Here is a 19,432-nt window from a genome sequence, read left to right on the forward strand (position 1 = left end):
ATCACGCTTTGGATACCAAGAAAGATATCAAGCTTGTTTTCAACGGAAACCATGTAAATCTTCTTCGAAATCAAATCAAGAAAAACCCACAACCAATGTGAGCAAGAAGAATGTGCCTTTTCAATAAGATTATCCACATTTTCCAAATCCAAAATAAACACAAACATCGATGGTTTCCTTTTCTAAAGGTAAAACTAATGTCTATAATTTTAACCGTTGGTTTGAGCACAAAAGAAAAAGAGATCAATCAAAAGAATTTTCACAAGATCAAGTGAAAGAAACTTATGAGAGTCACTTGAGCGAATCTTCAAATGGGAGTACTTCTTCACAAGAAAGATTGTCGAATCCATCAAATTGGAGTGATGTTAATTCATAAACAAAATTTGAGTTTCCGAGAATAAAGTTGAAAAAGAAATAATCAATGTTGATGCTTCGATATCGTATGAATATGTTCTTTTACCAAAATCTAATGAACTTGATTTAATTAACCGTCTTAAATTCAAAGTTCAAAATGGCATTTGTAATTCTACTTTTCACACTACATCCGTTATACTGTTGTCCCACACGATTTAAATAAATAATATTTTCACTGCTCAATTACACTAATGGGTAGCACAGGGAAGCAATGTCGAATCCTCACGGACATAGCCTAATGGTCAATGCCTCTTTGCGTAAGGCACATACTAGTCAAAACATAAAATATAAAAATGGGGTTTTTGATTTAAAACTAAAACTAAAAATTAAAGTGAAAATAACTAAATGAAATTAGTAATAAAAACAAATTTAGTTCTGTTGCGATTTTCCTAGTCATGCATTCAGTCCAGATCTGGTTATTCAAAAGGTGTTCTATCTAAGTTGGTATTGAGAAAAACTAACAAGATCTAGTATGGTCTCTTTTACCTAGTTAAATTCACCAAAACAAGCTCTTCAGCTAAACCTAACTTTTTACTGTCTAATTAGACAATCTCTTAATTAAGATCAAAAAAGTTGCATTAAGATCTGTGTAAAATTCTCAGCAATACATAATACTTCTCACAAGCTTGGAAGCGTAAATATATGATTTTTCAGTTCATATCAGAGTTAATCCTAACACGGAACCAATATGATATATGTTACTTATTACCAGTTGACAAGAACAATTACGAATTCTATTAACTGATTAACTAGATTGATTAAACCCTGATTAGCTGATCAGGCTAAAAATAATTAAAAATCAAACATTCATTAAGCTCAAAACTGAAACAACTAGATAGAAGCACAAAATGAAAACCAAATATGATAACTGATCACATGAAAAGTACTAGTCTATTGCAAAATCGAAAACTAGGGTTTAGCCAGACATGGATAAAATCTGATTTAAAACTAATAAAAAGTGATACTAACTGATTAATTTTGCTAAACTAAATGTAGGAGATGATTCACAGCCTTCAGATCTTCAGAAAGTAATGAAAATTAGCAAAAATCACCTTCATTAGGGATTTTCGTCGTTTGTAATCGTTTGTTCTTCAATCTGATCAGAGGGGTTGTATTTACATGAAAATCAGAAGCTTCTAGAGCACGACAAGAAACCCGCGATCACATATATCCAAAAATACGATCGAATTTTGGCCATTTTCTCCCAAATTGTCATTTAATGAAGTGCGATGATATTTTTTTTTATCATTTTGAGACTTTGACATGAAAATGCGATCGCATAAATAGGGAATTGCAATCGAATTTTGTGACTTTTTCCCTCAAACTAATGTTTTTGACCCTGCTAAACCTCGACACGTTTATGCAATCATAGAAAAGGGAAAATGTGATCGCATTTTTGGATTTTTGGCGTGATTCAATGTGATTCTTCCTTTTAAGAATCCCAAGTCATTCCTCGGCATCCTTCTTTTATTCCGAATCCAATTAAGCTCCAAATATGCATCCAAGATTCTCTTGAAGTACTGCTCCAGTCGAATTATCTGAAAACGACATAAAAACATGAGAAATATGGGAATTCTGACGATAAACATGTGTTGAACATTATTTAAACTAATTACATGCAAATGTGCAAATTATGATGTTAAATGCTAATAAAATCTCCCCTAAAAGATGCATAAAATGGAATCTATCAAATCTCCCCAAGCTTGAACCTTACTTGCTTTCTAGTAATAAAAAGATTAAACATTATAACTAAATGGTAAGTGTCACACCCCAAAACCGGAACGGCGGAAACGTTCTGGGGTGGAGGACGTCATGTACAGTATCATAACAATGCATAATAGTAAGGACAAGCAACAACATCCATTGCATTAATATAATAATTGTAATACAAGCGTGTTCTGAATAGTTTGTAAGACACCAAAATGTATAATCAAAATAAAGATGAGTCTTGTATGTGCTCCATCTTCTCAAAAGCTTCATCTGTACCTGTCTACCGATGACCTGAGAATACAAGTTATTTTGGAAGAGTTTATCAGCATAAAGCTGGTGAGTTCATAAGTATTTAGTGTCATTGCTTGTATGAAAATGCTTGTAACAACTTAATGTAGTAACTGATTTCAAATGTTTGTAAATAGTATACTCCCTTGAAAATCCTATATTTTCCAGTAAAAATGTAGTCTTCTACCAAGACCCGATTGTTTGTGTATTTGTTCCTTATGTAGTGTAAGAGTTTTTCCTCAGTGAAACTATCATTATAAAAATATAGTTCATTTAAACGTGTATGTGACAAAATCACAGTGTAATGAAATACAGACTCCAGATAGTACTAAATGTACAGTACACCTCGGGGAGTCTAAAGTAGTAACATGTAGACTCCAGGTGGTATTAAATGAACAATACGCCTTGAAAAGTCTATTTTTGCCTTTAATTCTTAATTGGTTAATTAAATGTTTGAATGTGAACTCGTACGTACCCATGCTGATCGACGGCTGAATAGCGGATGACCCTCCAGGTCATATATAGTGAGGTAACATTTTGTCATCCCTTGGCCTTTCGGCTGGGACTGTAGCTAGCAGTCGGGATGTGGGAGTGTCTGTCTCGTATAGATCTATACACATAATGCCCGCTCTCCCTCCAGGAGACTCTGGTTACAAGGTGATAGCACAATAAAGTGTCGTATCGATAAGTAGTATGTCACATTCTGTTTATAGTATTCAAATGTTTATGTAGTATGTCATAGTGTAGTAATGTTTTCTCTGTACTAGTGTATAGTATGTTCTCTTGTATAGTGTATAGTATGTTCTCTTGTATAGTGTATAGCGTGTATTGACTCATAACTGTACTGGCTCTTGAATGTGCCGTTGTAATAGTAGTAGTGAGTAGTAAAACCTTAACTATACCTATTATAGTTAAATAGTAATGTGGTAGGTATGCCTTTGCTACACAAAGGTAATGAACTGAAGTGAAAGCTTTTATATCCAACACATATATACATGATATATAACTAAGATTTCAACGACATTCGGACAAATAAAAGGATACCATAAGTCCACAACCAAACAAGGAACATGAAATAAGGTGAGCTATCAGTCCTAAGTCCTTCAAGTCTTACTTATATAAATATATTAGTGTAGATATGAGTTTGAAAACAATGCAAGTTTAAAAGAGTTTTGGAAACAGTTTTAGTATTTAAAAGTTTAATAAAAGGTTTTAAAACGCTTGAAAACCATAATTTTGATAGTAACTTGAAAGTAGTGGTAAATCTTCTCTGTTCTAGTCATTAATCACATGTGATTAAAGCAATAACTAGAATATTTCAACTTGTATTCCCCCCCATAAAAGCATTTAAAATCATTTCAAAGGTTGATTAAGGGGTATGAACTCACCTGCAGTGAGTAACTCGAATGAAAGATCGCTATAGGATTTGTTGGATGTCAAATGGAGTCTCGAGCACAAACGAATCCTATTTAACAAATAATTACACATATATGAATACATTAATGCATATAACCACTAATGGTGATAGGGACATGCCTTAAGGACATAAAAACACTTAGAATTTAGTGTTACCAACTCATATGGTTGCACATAAGGAGTGTATGGCCCTATATTGGAGTGTAAGACCCCAAAAGCATGGGTTTTGTGTGTGTGCGGCCAGAGTGTGCGGCCAAGCCTGTGTGCGGCCGTACACTCACTATGAAGTGTGTCAAAAACGTGTTTCCAAGCCTTAGGAATGTTCTAGTGAAGGTGCTTTGACCATTTCTTAGCCGGAATGGGAGTTTGTGGCTATTTTGGACCCTTAAAAGGGTGTGTGCGGTTGCACATGGCGTGTGCGGTCAGGTGTGTGCGGCCAGGCCTGTGTGCGGCCGTACACTCCCATACAAACGTGTCCAAATCGATTTTCCAAGGCTTTGTGATGATCCTAAGAAGGTGTTTTGGTCAATGCTATGCTTGGATGAGTGTTTAAGCCCATTTTAGGACCAAAAGATGTGTGTGCGGTCACACATGATATGTGTGCGGCCGTACACACATGAAGATCATCTAGAATGATGATTTCATGGATCAAACTCGAGGAAAAGGCTTTCAAACGTGTTGTAGTAGTGATATAAGGGTGTTTACTTACTTGTTTTGATGATTGAAGAGGAAAACTTGAAGAGCTCTTGATAACTGACATAAAATTTATCAGAAGTAAAATCAACATCATTAATTTCAAAATGGACCGCATCACCATCAAACTCCACAGAAAGTGTACCAGCAAAAACATCAATTTTAGTTTTTGCAGTTTTCATGCATGGCCTTTCTAATATAATTGAGTTTTTATTAAAAAAAACATCCATATCGCCCATGTGCAGAATATAAAAATCAGTAGAAAAAATGAGTTCATTCACTTGGAAAAGAACATCCACTAATACACATTTTGGTTGTATTATCAAGTGATCAGCCAACTGAATGATTATCTTGGTCTTTTGTAAAGATCCCAATTTTTAATTTTTCAAAAACAAAAAGTGGGAGGAAACTGACTGAAGCACCAAAGTCTAGCATGGCTTTTGGAAAAGTATGGTTTCCTAACTTATAAGGAATCGAGAGAATTCCTGAATCCTTGCACTTTGGGGGCAAACTTTTTTGTCAAATAGAAGAAATATTTTCGCTAGCTTTGATTGTTTCGTTAATTTTCAAATTTTTCTTTGAAATGTACAGTTCTTTTAGAAACTTAGTATATCAAGGAACGTGTTAAATTATATCTAAAAGAGGAATATTTAACTCCACCTTACGAAAGGTGTCCAAGATTTCCTCGTCTTCTCGCTCAAGCTTTGTGCTTCTCAGTCGTGATGGGAATGGTGGAAGTGGCTTGTACTCTTTCAAATTCGGCTTGGGCTGCTTGGGAATCTCTTTTTCTTCCACCTTTTCAGCTTCTTTGTCACCCAATATCTTTGATTTCTTCTTCAGCCTTTTTTCTGGTTCAGATATGCTTGGACCTTCATAAAATTTTCCATTTCTCATGGAAATTTCATTCACGTTATGCTTCCGATTATTTTCAATGTGCCCAGGTAACTTTCCTTAAGATTCTAGACGACCTACAGAATTGGTAAGTCGAGCCACCTGTTGTTCCAAATTCTTGATATTAGCTCTGGTTTTGTTCTGAAACGCATGGGTACTGGTGGTTAAGCTTTTTACAATTTCTTCTAAGGCCACATTGGAACTACTGACTTGCTGCTTTGAAGGTTGGTTCTGAAATTATTGTTGCTGATAATTTTGCTGGTTCGGATTCTGATAAGTCGACTGCCAAATACTTGGTGGCTGAAAATTTCGTTGTTGTTGATATGGGGATGGATTCTGATACTGCTGTCATTGCTGAAAATTATTCTGGTAATTTTGCTCATAGCCTCTGACAGCTTTTACTGCAACTGTATCCTCTTGCAATAATGGGCACATGTCATTGGGATGGTCAGTCTTCAAGCAAATCCCACACTATTTCTTTGCAGCTGCTTTTTCTTTTGTCAGCAACATGACTATTTTTGTTAGTTCAGAAATTTGCACCTCCAGATGATGTGAGCCGACTTCTTTGACTCCTCTTGGCTGATGAGCATACCACCCGTCTTCGTTTTCGGAATGTTTTGACTTAATATCCAACTTTTCTATCAGCTACTGGATTTCAGTTGGTATCATGTCCCCTAAGGATCTGCCACTTGAAGCATTTATCAGACACCTCTCCATGGGTGTCGAACCTTTGTAGAGCTAGTTGTACAACTGATAATCGCTTATTCCATGTTTCCGGCACCAAACCAACAACTTTTTGAACCGCTCCCAGTATGTGTGTAGAGCTTCTCTTCATCCTTGTTTAATTCCAAGGGTCTCTGCGGAGGCTCAAAACTCACATTTATGGAAAATATTTTTCTAAAAATAACTTCACGAGTTCAGTCCACATGGTTATCGACTCGGATGGCAGCTCGTACAACCATTCTCTCGCTGAGTCTTAAATTGAAAAGGGGGATGTCGTTAGTTTTATCTAGTCTTCAGTAAAGGCATTTGGCTTCATTCCTGAACAAACAACATGAAATTACTTGAGAAATTTATGTGGGTCTTCATTTTCTAAGCCTCTGAATGTAGGGAGAAAATGTATCCGCCCAAATTTCAGCTCAAAGTTTTGGGCTTCTGGAAATATGATGCAGAGAGGTTGCTGACTAACCTCTTGTGTTGCCTATTCTCTGAGAGCTTTCTCTTCTTCGTCTCCACTCCTGGTTGCTTTTTCATATTCAATAGACGAGTTTGTGGTTTTAGATTTCTCAGATTTTGGTGGGGAGAATGTTTTAAATGGGTTGTTTGAAGGTGAAGATGGTGGTACTTTCGGGGAGAATGGAAAAGTCGAGTCTGGTTCATTCAACAAGTGACTGCCTTGTGGTGTTCTAATCACTAGAGGTAAGGAAGATGATGAACCAAAGAAATCAACTGATTGTTTTTGTTTTGCTGCTTCTTTCTTTAGTTTTCTTGCAGTTTTCTCAATTTCTGGATCAAAATCTAGTGGTGTATGTTTACGTGAAGATCTTGGCATACAAACTATTAGCAATATTATGTCATCGACAATGTTTCCAATTTGTTAAACCGATGTCACACACGATTTACACAAATAATATATTCACTGGTCAGTTGTAATAATGGGTAGCACATGGAAGCATGGTTGAATCCTCATGGACACAGCCTAATGGTCAATGCCTCTTTGCGTAAGGTACATACTAGTTAAAACAAAAAATATAAAAAGGGGGGTTTTGATTTAAAAATAAACTTGAAATTATAGTGAAATTAACTAAATGAAACAGTAATAAAAATGGATTTAGTTCTACTGCGATTTTCCTAGTCATGTATTCAATCCAAATATGGTTATTCAAAATATGTTCTATCTAAGTTGGTATTGAGAAAAAACTAACAAGCTCGAGTATAATCTCTTTTACCTAGTTAAATTAACTAAAACAAGCTCTTCAGATAACCCTAACTTTTTACTGTCTAATTAAACAAGCTCTTAATTAAGATTAGAAAAGTTGCATTAAGATCTGTGTAAAATTCTCAGTAATACCTAATACTTCTCACAAGCTTAGAATATGATTTTTCAGTTTATATCAAAGTTAAATCCATAACACGGAACCAATCTGATACTTGTTACTAGATAGTTTACAAGAACAGTCATAGATTCTGTTCACTGATTAACTAGATTGATTGAACCCTAATTAGGTGATTAGGCTAAAAGTAATTAAAAATCAAACATTCATTAAGCTTAAAACTGAAACAACTAGATACAGTCACACAATAAAAACCAAATATGATAACTAATCACATAACCAAATATGATAACTAATCACATGAAAAGTACTAGTCTATTGCAGATCTGAAAATTAGGGTTTAGCTAGACATGGCTAAAATCCAGTTAAAACTAACTAACAGTGATACTAACTGGTTAATCTTGTTAAAATAAATGTAGGATATGATTCACATCCTTTAGATCTTCAAAAGTGATGAAAAGTAATAGAAATCGCCTTCAAAAGGGTTTTTTGTCGTATGGAATCGTCTATACTTCAATGTGATTAGAGGGCTTGTATTTATATGCAAATCAGAAGCTTTTGGAGCAAGAAAAGCAAATCCACGGTTTCGTATATCCAAAAATGTGATGGAATTTTTGGCTATTTTCTCCCGAATTGCCATTTAATGAAGTACGATGCTATTTTATTTACCATTTTGAGACTTCGACATGAAAATGCGATCACAGAAATAGGGAAATGTGATCGTATTTTTTGACTTTTTACCTCAGACTGATGTTTTCGACCTTGCTAAACCTTGACACCACATTTTAGGCTTTTCAGCGCAATTCATTCATGATTCTTCCTTTTAAGCATCCCAAGTCATTTCTCAGCATCCTTCAGTTCCAACTCCATTTAAGCTCCAAATATACATCCAAGCTGCTCCAAAAGTACTGCTCCACTCGAGTTATCTTAAAACGACATAAAAACATGAGTGGTACGGAAATTCTGATGATAAATATAGGTTGAACATTATTTAAACTAATGACATGAAAATGTGTAAATTATGATGTTATATGCTAATTAAAACTACCCTAAAAGATGCATAAAATAGTATCTATCAACATTCCATGCTAATTTACTAGGACCCAACAAGCCTTGGGTACCTAAATATCTTTAAATGATTATACGTACAATGTGGCCATCAATAGGATGAAAAATCGGTACATTGATTATGGTTGCTCATGTCACATGACTAGAAAAAAGGAATGTTTGAGATATTATAGGAAACTTGAAAATGTTGGAGTTGTAAAGTTTGGGAATAATAACAAATGCAAGGTCAACGACTATGGAAAAATCACAAATGTAAATTTTACAATAAAATGAGTTGCTTACAACTCCATTAAAATAATAACCTCATACGTGTATCTCAGTGAGTTATTGGAACGGGAAATAAAGTGTTGTTCGATAATAAAGTAAGTGTGATCTCCATTAAAATAACAAAAGAAGTGTTATTGAAATAAGAAAGAAAAGGATATGTGTTCACATTGGACATGAAGCCCATTGCTAATTTACCATCAACTTGCTTACTATCGAAGGCTTCATCAGATTTAAGATGGCTTTGGCATCGAAGACTTTCACATTTGAATTTCAAAAATGTTAATAAACTTATTTTAAATGATCTTGTTCGTGTATTACCTACACTTCAATTTGACAATGATTCTTTATGTGCAGCTTGTGAGCAAGTTAAAAACCATCGACAAGGACATCAAATTGTCATCAACTCAAAGATTGTTGAGCCCATGGAATTGCTACATATTGATTTCTGTTCTCCTTAGAAAATTGAGTCACTCAATGGGAACAAGTATATCTTGGTGATAGTAGATGACTTTTCACGTTTTATTTGGGTTCATTTTCTCCGACAAAAGTCTGAAACAGCTCAATTCATAATTGGTTTCATCAAAAATATCGAAGTAAAACAGAAGAAAATAGTCAGGAGAATCATAAGTTATAATGGGACAAAATTCTAGATTCGAGTTCTACATTCATTCTTGATTAGTCATGGAATTTATCATAATCTTTTAGCTACATATACACCACAACATAATGGAGTAGTGGAAAGGAGAAATTGATCATTGTGTGAAGTATCTAGAACGATGCTTACATGTGCGAATCTACCTCAATACAATTGGGCTGAGGCGGTTTCTACTATTGGTTTCACTCAAAATCATTCTTTCATACATCGAAGATGTAATATCACCCCATATGAAATCATTAACAGAAGGAAACCTAATATCCAATTTTTCCATGTTTTTGGTTGCAGATGTTTTATTATGAATTTGAAAGACCATATTTCCAAATTTCAAGTGAAGGCTGATGAAGGAATATTCCTTGGATATTCACATAATTCAGTGACATATAAGGTGTTGAACAAACGGACAAGAAGGATTAAAGTGACATTCAATTTAACTTTTGATGACTATTATGTTAAGAGAGTTGAGATTGTTTTCCTCAAAATCAAATTCTTTCTACTTCTAAAGAGGAATCTAAACAAAAGCTTACTTTTCATATTAATTTTTATTTATGTTTTGGTATCCCTGACAAAGAAATCAATGTTGAGTTGAATACTGAAGATAATCAAGATTCTGAGGCATCAAAACAAACATATGATTCAACAATCATAGATGAAAGGTCATATGAATGTGTAACTTTGATACCAAGTTCTCATGTCGAAGGTGATCCTTCTTCGATACCAGTTCCATTTGAAGAGGGGGGTAACATCCAACCTATACTCAATTTGAGGTGGAGCAGTTGATATTGAATGTCAACGTTGAGGGGGAGCAACACATAGCTAATGCATGTGTTCAGGGGGAACAAGATTGAACACTTGTCAAAGATGTCAAGCAAACTCATGTTGAAGATTTACATCGAACCAATGTTGAAGTTGAACATGATACTCAAGGCGATGCAAATATCGATGATGATATTAATGATACTATATCTATTGTAGAAGAGTTTTCTGATGTAGAAGAAATTTTTGAAGATGCATATCTAGATTTTGATCTATCTTATCCTCCGATGGAGAAGTGGACTCGTGATCATCCAAAAGAACAAATTCATTGGTAATCCTAATTCTGGCGTGTTAACAAGAGCACAACTTAGTGGTAGAAATGAAATTTTTAATGTTCATCAAGAGTTTTATATGTTCAGTGTTTTTATATTTCAAGACCGAACCTAAGACAGTTATGGTTGCATTGGAACATTCTGATTGGATTGTTGCAATGCAAGCTGAACTAGCTAAGTTTGATAGAAATAAAGTCTAAAGGTTAATTCCTAAACCAAAAGATGCTTCTGTGGTTGGATTAAAATGAGTTTGTAAAAATAAAGTTGATAAAGAAGGGAATTTTTTTTCTCAACAAGGCAAGACTTGTTGTTACAGGTTATCATCAATAGGAGGGTATTGATTATGATGAAACTTTTACTGTTGTCACAAGACTATAAGCTATTTGAATTTTTCTTTCTTATGCATCTCACCAGAACTTCAATGTTTACTAAATAGATGTCAAATGTGCAATTCTCAATGATGTACTTGAAGGTATTGTCTATGTCGAGCAACCACCTGGCTTTGTAAACGATAAGTTTCCTGATCATTATTACATTCTCGATAAGCATGTCTATGGTTTAGAACAAGCATCAAGGGTTTCGTACGCAATGTTAACCAATTTTTTGAAAATCTCTAAATTTAAGCAAGTATCAGTTGATCCCACATTATTTCGAAAGAAAGTAGGGGATCATCTTATGCTTGTTCAAATTTATGTAGATGATATAGTTTTTGGTTCTATTGACCCTGCTTTATTGAAGGAATTTGAGGATTTGATGCGCAATCAGTTTGAGATGAGCATGATGAGTAAAATTAACTATTTCTTGGTGTTGAATATTCGCTAGGGTAAAGAAGACATCTTTATAAATCAAGGGTCTTACACGAAGAATTTCCTTAAACGATTTGGCATGACAAAGAGTTTAGATGCGAAAGTACCTATGGCATGTGAAACTCGGTTGAGTCTATCTTTGGATAAACTTTTTGTTAATTTGAAGACATTGTTGGATTAGGTTTCTAAGCCCATAACTATAACTGGCATGTACTTGACCCGAGAGTAGCATGGTCCATTTCGGGTTGCCTTCACCAGAACAATTTGACAGAATGTATATTTGAGAAAGTGGTTATTTGTGATTTATTAATATATTATAAGTATAATATATTAATTTAGAAATCATATTATTTAATTAATATTGGTCAAGAATTAATTTGGAATTAATTTAGTGATCAAAAGAGATTAATTAAATTAAGGGGACTGATTAAGTAAATCAGTAATACATATAGTTTGGGCCAATGATCTATGTTTGATTAGTGATGGACTAAGGTTATGTGAGAGTCCATGAAATGTTAGTCCATAAGCCTTATCATATGGATTATTGGATTAAAGGCCCAAGGAATGAATTAGGGTTTACAAGTTGAAACCCTAGGAATTCCACACTATAAAAGTAACCCCTTAGCTCCAAATTTACCCACCCCAATGGTTCTAAGAGAACCCTAGCCGATTTTTGTGGTTCTAGCCTCTCTCTCAAAGTCCTCCATTTGTTCATGGTGTTTGTGACTTGTTTGAGGCATCACACTTGGGGTGCTAAGCTCTTAAAAGGCCAACAACTACAAGGTACAAATAAGAGGTATTCTTCTAACTAGTTTTATGATTCATGTACCAAATTTGTTTGCTAGATAGGTTTCATGCTTTGGATAATTTTTGTTACATGTATAACTAGAGAAAACTTAGATCCAAAGCATTAGGGTTTTATGTTCGCCATAGGAGTGTTATAGTACATAAAACCCAATAGTGGTATCAGAGTCATGTGTTGTTTTCTATTATATTGATGCATTGGTTAATTGTTCAAAGCAAGAAAAATCATTTTTGGAATCTGCATGATCACCACGACGTGGTCAAAGTTACCACGACGTGGTGACTGATCAGTGGACGGTTTTTTCAGTTTTTTTTGGCCAAGTTTTGGATTAAAATCATTACCGCAAACTGTTTTGACTATTAAAAAATTGTTTTTGTGATAAGGTAATGATTACCATCATCCAAAATTAAAAAAGACAATTATCAAATTTTAAGATAATGTTTTGATTATATGATAATTTGATTATTTGTATTGTTTGATTAGAATTGTCTTGCAATAAGAGTTAAATTAGGTCAAATTGGTAAATGATAAGTTATATGATAATTGTATTAGTTTATATTTTAATCTAAGTGTTTAATGAAGAGATTCATTACTTGTCCTCAAGTTATGAAATATGAAAAGTCTCATTCATGAAACTTTAAACTCTTTAAGTTATGCAATTGCAAAGGTCTTGAAGAGTTTCATAACTTGTCCTCAAGTTATGAAACTTGGAAAGTCTCATTCATTAAACATTAACTCCATAAGTTATGGAATCAAAAAGTTTTGAAGAGTTTCAAAACTTGCCCTCAAGTTTTGGAATTTGAAAAAGTTTAATTAAAAAGTTTTAATTTGAAATATTGATTCTACAACATCTAGTAATTGAAAGGTTTCAAAAGGTGCAACTCTTGGGTTCATAACTTAAAAATTAATTAAATAGTTTTTAATTTTGAATTTTTATATTTAGAACCTTGATGTTTTTTTTGAATAGTTCAATTACACCGTATGGACTTTATTAAATTGATTAAAGTGTTTAATTAAAAGAGAATTAATAATTCCATAATGATATGGTTTAAGATTAATTAAATTAAAAGTTTAATTTATTAATAGATTAAACCACCAAGTATTTTAAATGTGTAAAATACACCCTTATACTATATACAATTAAAAGTTTAATATATTATATATGTATAAGTTAAAACTCAGTCTTACCGTTAGTAGGCCTCATTCATAAAGCTGGTCTATAAGGGGTGTTTAAGGAAATTGCCTATAAAATGGCGATTGAATGGGTATCCACTCTTACCCACCGCACTCTTGACTAGTGGAGGGTCACTAGCCAAACGGGTTTGATAGGACATTTAAATCCTCATTAAAAGTATAATGAAATATAAAGTAACTAAACCTTTTATAAATTCTCAATCTTAGTTACTTAGGAAAAATGTGAATTTGATGCTAACCCATGAAATTGCACATTGCACCTTATTAGTCGTTAATGGAGCGTGTGTGGTTAACTGGCACACTAATATGAGACTAATGAAGGATGGAAATGGGTAGCTCGTAGTTTGTCATATATCAATGGAGCGTGTATGGTTAACTAGCACATTGATTAGGTAATAAATGACTTCGAGAGTACTAACTTATTTGCATGGTTATTCACACCTTGCACCTTGTGTTGGGTCCTAGCCTTAATATTTCATATGGGTGTTATATTAAGGACTTAAATCAACTTACTTGAATTTCTCCCCTTATAGATGTCTAGGTCAGACAACTATGGTCTGCCTTATCCTGTTGGAAAATGCTTTCCACATGAAGATGATATTCCACAATATCATACTTCACTTCCTCCACCTCCTCTAATAATTCTCCCTGACCCACATGTTCATCGACTTGAAAAGTTCAAGGTCACTCAAGCCCTATTGGCAAGCAAACATGAAGATGGAAGGTCTGTGTGTACACATGTCTTCGAGATGAAGTCACACATTGACAGGCTGTGAATGTTAGGAGTTGTTGTGTCAAGGAAGTTGGTTGTTGACTTGGTTCTTCAATCACTGCCCGAGTCGTATAGTGAGTTCATTAAATATTACTATATGACAGACCGCGACGTGACCCTTATCGATCTTACATATTTGCTAATTGCTGTTGAATTCGCAATGATTCGGCGCACTGGTAAAGCAAATGTGATTGGAAGATCTACTTCCCAAACTTCCATGGACATTGACAATGGCAACATTGGAAGTCCAGAAAAGCTATGTCTTCCCGAATGAAAAGGCCAAGGTCAAACCATTTTACCAAATGGTAAAGAGAAAAGGCTAAGTCTGTGATTGTCCCGTGTACCATTCCAAATGAATCTGTTTGCTTCTATTGCCACGAGAAGGGGCATTGGATGCGAAGCTGCCGTATTTACCTGAAAGACCATAAGGATGGTAAAGTCAAAGTGTTTGACTCTGCTTCAGGTAAGTCCACTATCTAACTCTATTAAGTTCCTAATTATAGATTCTTAATAACATGATGTGATAAGATTACACTTTGATGTTTTGTAGGATCGAAGAAGATAAAGGAAGCTTAAAGAAAGAGCAGGCCGAGTCTGATCGCGAAGAGATGGATTTTGATCGCATGATTCGATGATCAGTGTTTTGAGCTGCTGCTTAGGAGTTATGATAGATTGCTTAGGAATATTTAGAAACATAGTTTTCAAATGTACTTGCATTGTAAGAAAAAGTTTTCCGCATTTTGTAAATAAATATATTTCTTATTTTATCTTATTTCCTTGCAACGACATTTGTGAAAATTGATGTTTGTATGTTTCTATTTTAGCAATATGAATTTGATTCTTTCGTTTGTGGTAGTGTCTAAATTTACCAAATAAGGGCAACTTGTATTGTATGATAAATGAGAACCTTCGTCTTTGGGAAATTAAGACTAATTCCTTGTTCACATATGTATGTGAGTCAAGGAAGGACTAGGGGATCTAGTACACACTACTGTGTACTGGTCTAGTTCCACTACAAAGAACGATAAGACTATTCGTCATGATTTACTAAAAGCTTAGTACATATGATTATGCTTATAGGATTAAGTGTAATTCTGAATCATTGAAAAAGTTTCAATGTATAGCCGAACAAATAAGAAGAATCAATTAGGCAGAAAGATAAAAGTTTCTCCAATCAGAAAGGAAAGGAGAGTACTTTAGTATCATGTTTTATGATAATCCTATTGATTATGGAACCATGTCACAATTGATCCCCTGAGGACACCTTAGTACATTTGTATGGCTAAGAAGAGGATTCGTGAACTTTTGAAATGGGTAAATTGAGAAGGTGAATCATACTTCGTTCCAAAATTGAGTCTTAGAGTCATACTCGAAGATTGTACATTCAGTGACATATATTAAGTAGGTTTAGAACACATCATGAAATGTGGAGTAAGAAATGGTTCTTGCTCATGCACATTTGGAATTGGTAGTTGTGATGTTTTGGATAAGACAAAGACCAACTAAGACCAATTGAGTGAAGTGTTAATCTTGATAAGAAACCGCACTAATTCTTGAATATTTGTTTGTCAAGGAATGTTTCTTGACAAGAGAATATTATATGTCAAGAAGTCAGCAGGAGTCTTAAAGATCTTGAAAAGTTTCAGGAACTAATCAAGAATAAACCTATTGTGTATCACTAGCTAACGATTTGAGGTTTGTAACCTATCGTGTTTGACACATTCTTATTTCTGTGCTCATTCCAGTTAAAGTTCATTGATCTGTAAGGGTGATCTCAACAACTTGGAAGACATGGTAGGCCCTTGTGCTGCCAAGTGGTAAGAAATTAAGATTGAACAAGTTCAGTCCATATGAGGTTGAGTTTGTCAGAGACCTTATCTAATGATAATGGTTGGAAATGACAGCTTCACATGGATAGGAACACATACACCATAAAATCTAGGTCTTATAAGGTTTCTCTCCAATTCATGAAAATGATTGTGAGGAAACACTTTCACTAAGTAGATTTTAAGGAGATAGCAGTTGTGTTAATTGCGTTCTCAAATTCTATTATGATTACGACATCCCTCTTCATAGTTCGAATTGTGAGAAATGGCAAATAGTTTGAGCATTCGGAACTTATTGTTGTAAGTTTTGAATAGTTTAGACACACATATGAGCTTTCTAATAAAAGGTGTATAAGATTAGATAAAGGCTTATCGAAGCATCTCGTATCAGAAATCTGAACTTTGGTAAAAAGTCAATAAAGTATTGATATCTAGAAGTCAAGCTGATTTCTGGATACATGTCAAAGCTAGTGGGAGCATAAGTGTTATGCTAGTAAGAATATAATTATCATCATAGTGGGAGCATGATTATTATGTGAAGTGTTGCAAGTTAGCAATACTAGTTATAGGAAACAAAGATTACAAATTTGCAAAGTTGCAATGTTTGAAAAGTTGTTTCGCTATAATAAGGGAGATGATACTTATACTTTATTTCAAATCTAAAAGTTTAGATTGAAGTATTAATCAAACTTAGTCATGGATATATGAATACCATGTTGAAATATTTCAACATTGGAAATTCTATATATGGAAATATTATAGCAAGAGACTGGTCCGGTATCATGTCTTTATGTGAGACATTATGAATCGTATTCCATATGCTTCGGGTATAGGCTCGATTGCATATGCTATAATATTCACCTGTTCTAATTTTCCAAATGCCTAGGGCATGGAGAGGGAAAAGGGACCAGAACTGATTATGACTGCGATTGTCAAGGACAATCTGAGGTTTACCAAGGATTGGTTGCTTGTGGATAGTTGGAAGTATAGTAATGAATGGACCATATTGATATAATTATGAATAGATAGGATTCTATTAAGAATGGATAGTCATATGGAAATTATGCAAAAGTTTCCATAATGGGAGTTGGATATCAAGAATCTATGAGTAAGTTAGAAACTTTTATGCAAGAACGATGTTCAAAGGAATGCGCTTTGAATATAAGACTTCGTATCTATGGAATTGTCTTGTAACAATCTCATGGATTAAACCCACACTCATCTGAAGTACTTCATGGATTTTATCAGGTGTGATTGTGAGACGATAATATCTTATATTCTTGAAACGGAGAGATATGAGTTGCAATTTACAAGTCGGTTGCACATTGATGATATGAAAACGCACCAGTAACTTGGTGTTATAAAGCGTATTGTTGTGTGTGATTTGATGAGTAAATAGAGCAAGCATATGAGTCGAAGTTTATCCGTTCCTTTTACCCTAAGAGGGACAAAAGCGATATTTGTGGGCCCCTCGCTGATTTAGTGATGACAACCCTAAGCGCTTGGCTAAGCCTGGACTGATTTGATTTTGTTCAATTAGTCGGTCGTCATAAATCGGAAATCGAGAAACAACACATGAACAGAGAGAATGATTATAACCCATGTCTCAGTTCATACGATATCCTGTAGAATGGAGGAATATATGATCCATTATCTAATGGATGCGTAGTTGACTAGGTCAGAGTTCGACAGCGGGTTTTGAGAGCTACGATTGCTAGTCGGGTTTTGAAGTCGTACTTGCAGTTGTAGTTATTAGACTTATCCAAGTGGGAGACTATTGGATTAGGTGTGTAAGCCCATAACTATAATTGGTATGTATTTGACCTGAGAGTAGCATGGTCCATTTCAGGTTGTCTTCACCAGAACAATTTGACAGGATGGATATTTGAGAAAGAGGTTATTTGTGATTTATTAATATATTATAAGTATAATATATTAATTGAGAAATCGTATTATTTAACTAATATTGGTCAAGAATTAATTTGGAATTAATTTAGTGATCAAAAGAGATTAATTAAATTAAGGGGATTGATTAAGTAAATCAGTAATACATATAGTTTGGGCCAATGATCCATGATTGATTAGTGATGGACTAAGTTTATGTTAGAGTCCATGAAGTGTTAGTCCATAAGGCTTATCATATGGTTTATTGGATTAAAGGCCCAAGGAATGAATTAGGGTTTACAAGTTGAAACCCTAGGAATTCCACACTATAAAAGTAACCCCTTAGCTCCAAATTCACCCACCCCAATGGTTCTAAGAGAACCCTAGCCGATTTTGGTGGTTCTAGCCTCTCTCTCAAAGTCCTCCATTTTTTCATGGTGTTTGTGACTTGTTTGAGGCATCACACTTGAGGTGCTAAGCTCTTGAAAGGCCAACAACTACAAGGTACAAATAAGAGGTATTCTTCTAACTAGTTTTATGATTCATGTACCAAATTTGTATGCTAGATTGGCTTCATGCTTTGGATAATTTTTTTTGCATGTATAACTAGAGAAAAACTTAGATCCAAAGCATTAGGGTTGTATGTTCACAATAGGAGTGTTATATTATATAAAACCCAACAGATATATCGAGGCATGATAGGTTCCTTGTTACATTTGACTACAAGACGGCCTGATATCAATTTTTTGTGTGTAATTGTGCCACGTATCATGAAAACCCAAGGGAACCACATCTCATTGCTGTAAATAATATCTTTCGATATCTACATCGAAATCCAATGCTTGGTATTTGGTATCCAGCAAATAGATGCTTTTTCATTCAAGCCTATTCAGATGCTGATTTGGCTGGTTGTCAACTTGATAGAAAAAGTACAATTGGTGGTTGTCCATTTCTTGATGGAAAACTTGTGAGTTTGCAGTCGAAGAAGCAAACAAGTGTTTCGATATCCACAGCTGAAGCAGAATATGTTGCTGCTGATGCATACACTTCACAAGTGATATGGATACAAAGTCAACTACGTGACTATGCAATTAACTTGAAGAAAATTCCTTTATTTTGTGACTATCATAGTGCAATTCATATAGGTCATAACCTAGTTCAACATTCTAAGACAAAACATATTGTTCTTCAATACCATTTCATCAAAGATCATGTCAAAGATGGCAACATTGAAGTTCATTTTTTCAATACTGCACATCAACTTTCTGATATTTTAACCAAACCTCTTGATGAAAAATCTTTCTTAATAATTTTAAACGAGTTGGGAAGAATGGAATCGTGTTATGTACCAAAGTCTACTTGATGTTTATGACATTGATATCAGAGTTATTGTTTCTTGATGTAGACTTTGATACTCATCAAACATTAACAAGGTTACTATATTGTTCAGTGGTTACTATTCACATTCATTGGTTCGCAAAGCTTTGCAGTTGTAATATGTGTTGAATCATTCATAGGTACTGGCTTACTATCGAAGTTATGGTATAATTGTCTTTTACTATTCATTTTCATTATTTTTTTTTGAAAAATCAAAAATTGCA

Source organism: Lactuca virosa, chromosome 7 (genome assembly GCF_052849685.1).
Source record: "Lactuca virosa cultivar CGN04683 chromosome 7, Lactuca_virosa_CGN04683_v6, whole genome shotgun sequence".
NCBI lineage: Eukaryota > Viridiplantae > Streptophyta > Magnoliopsida > Asterales > Asteraceae > Lactuca > Lactuca virosa.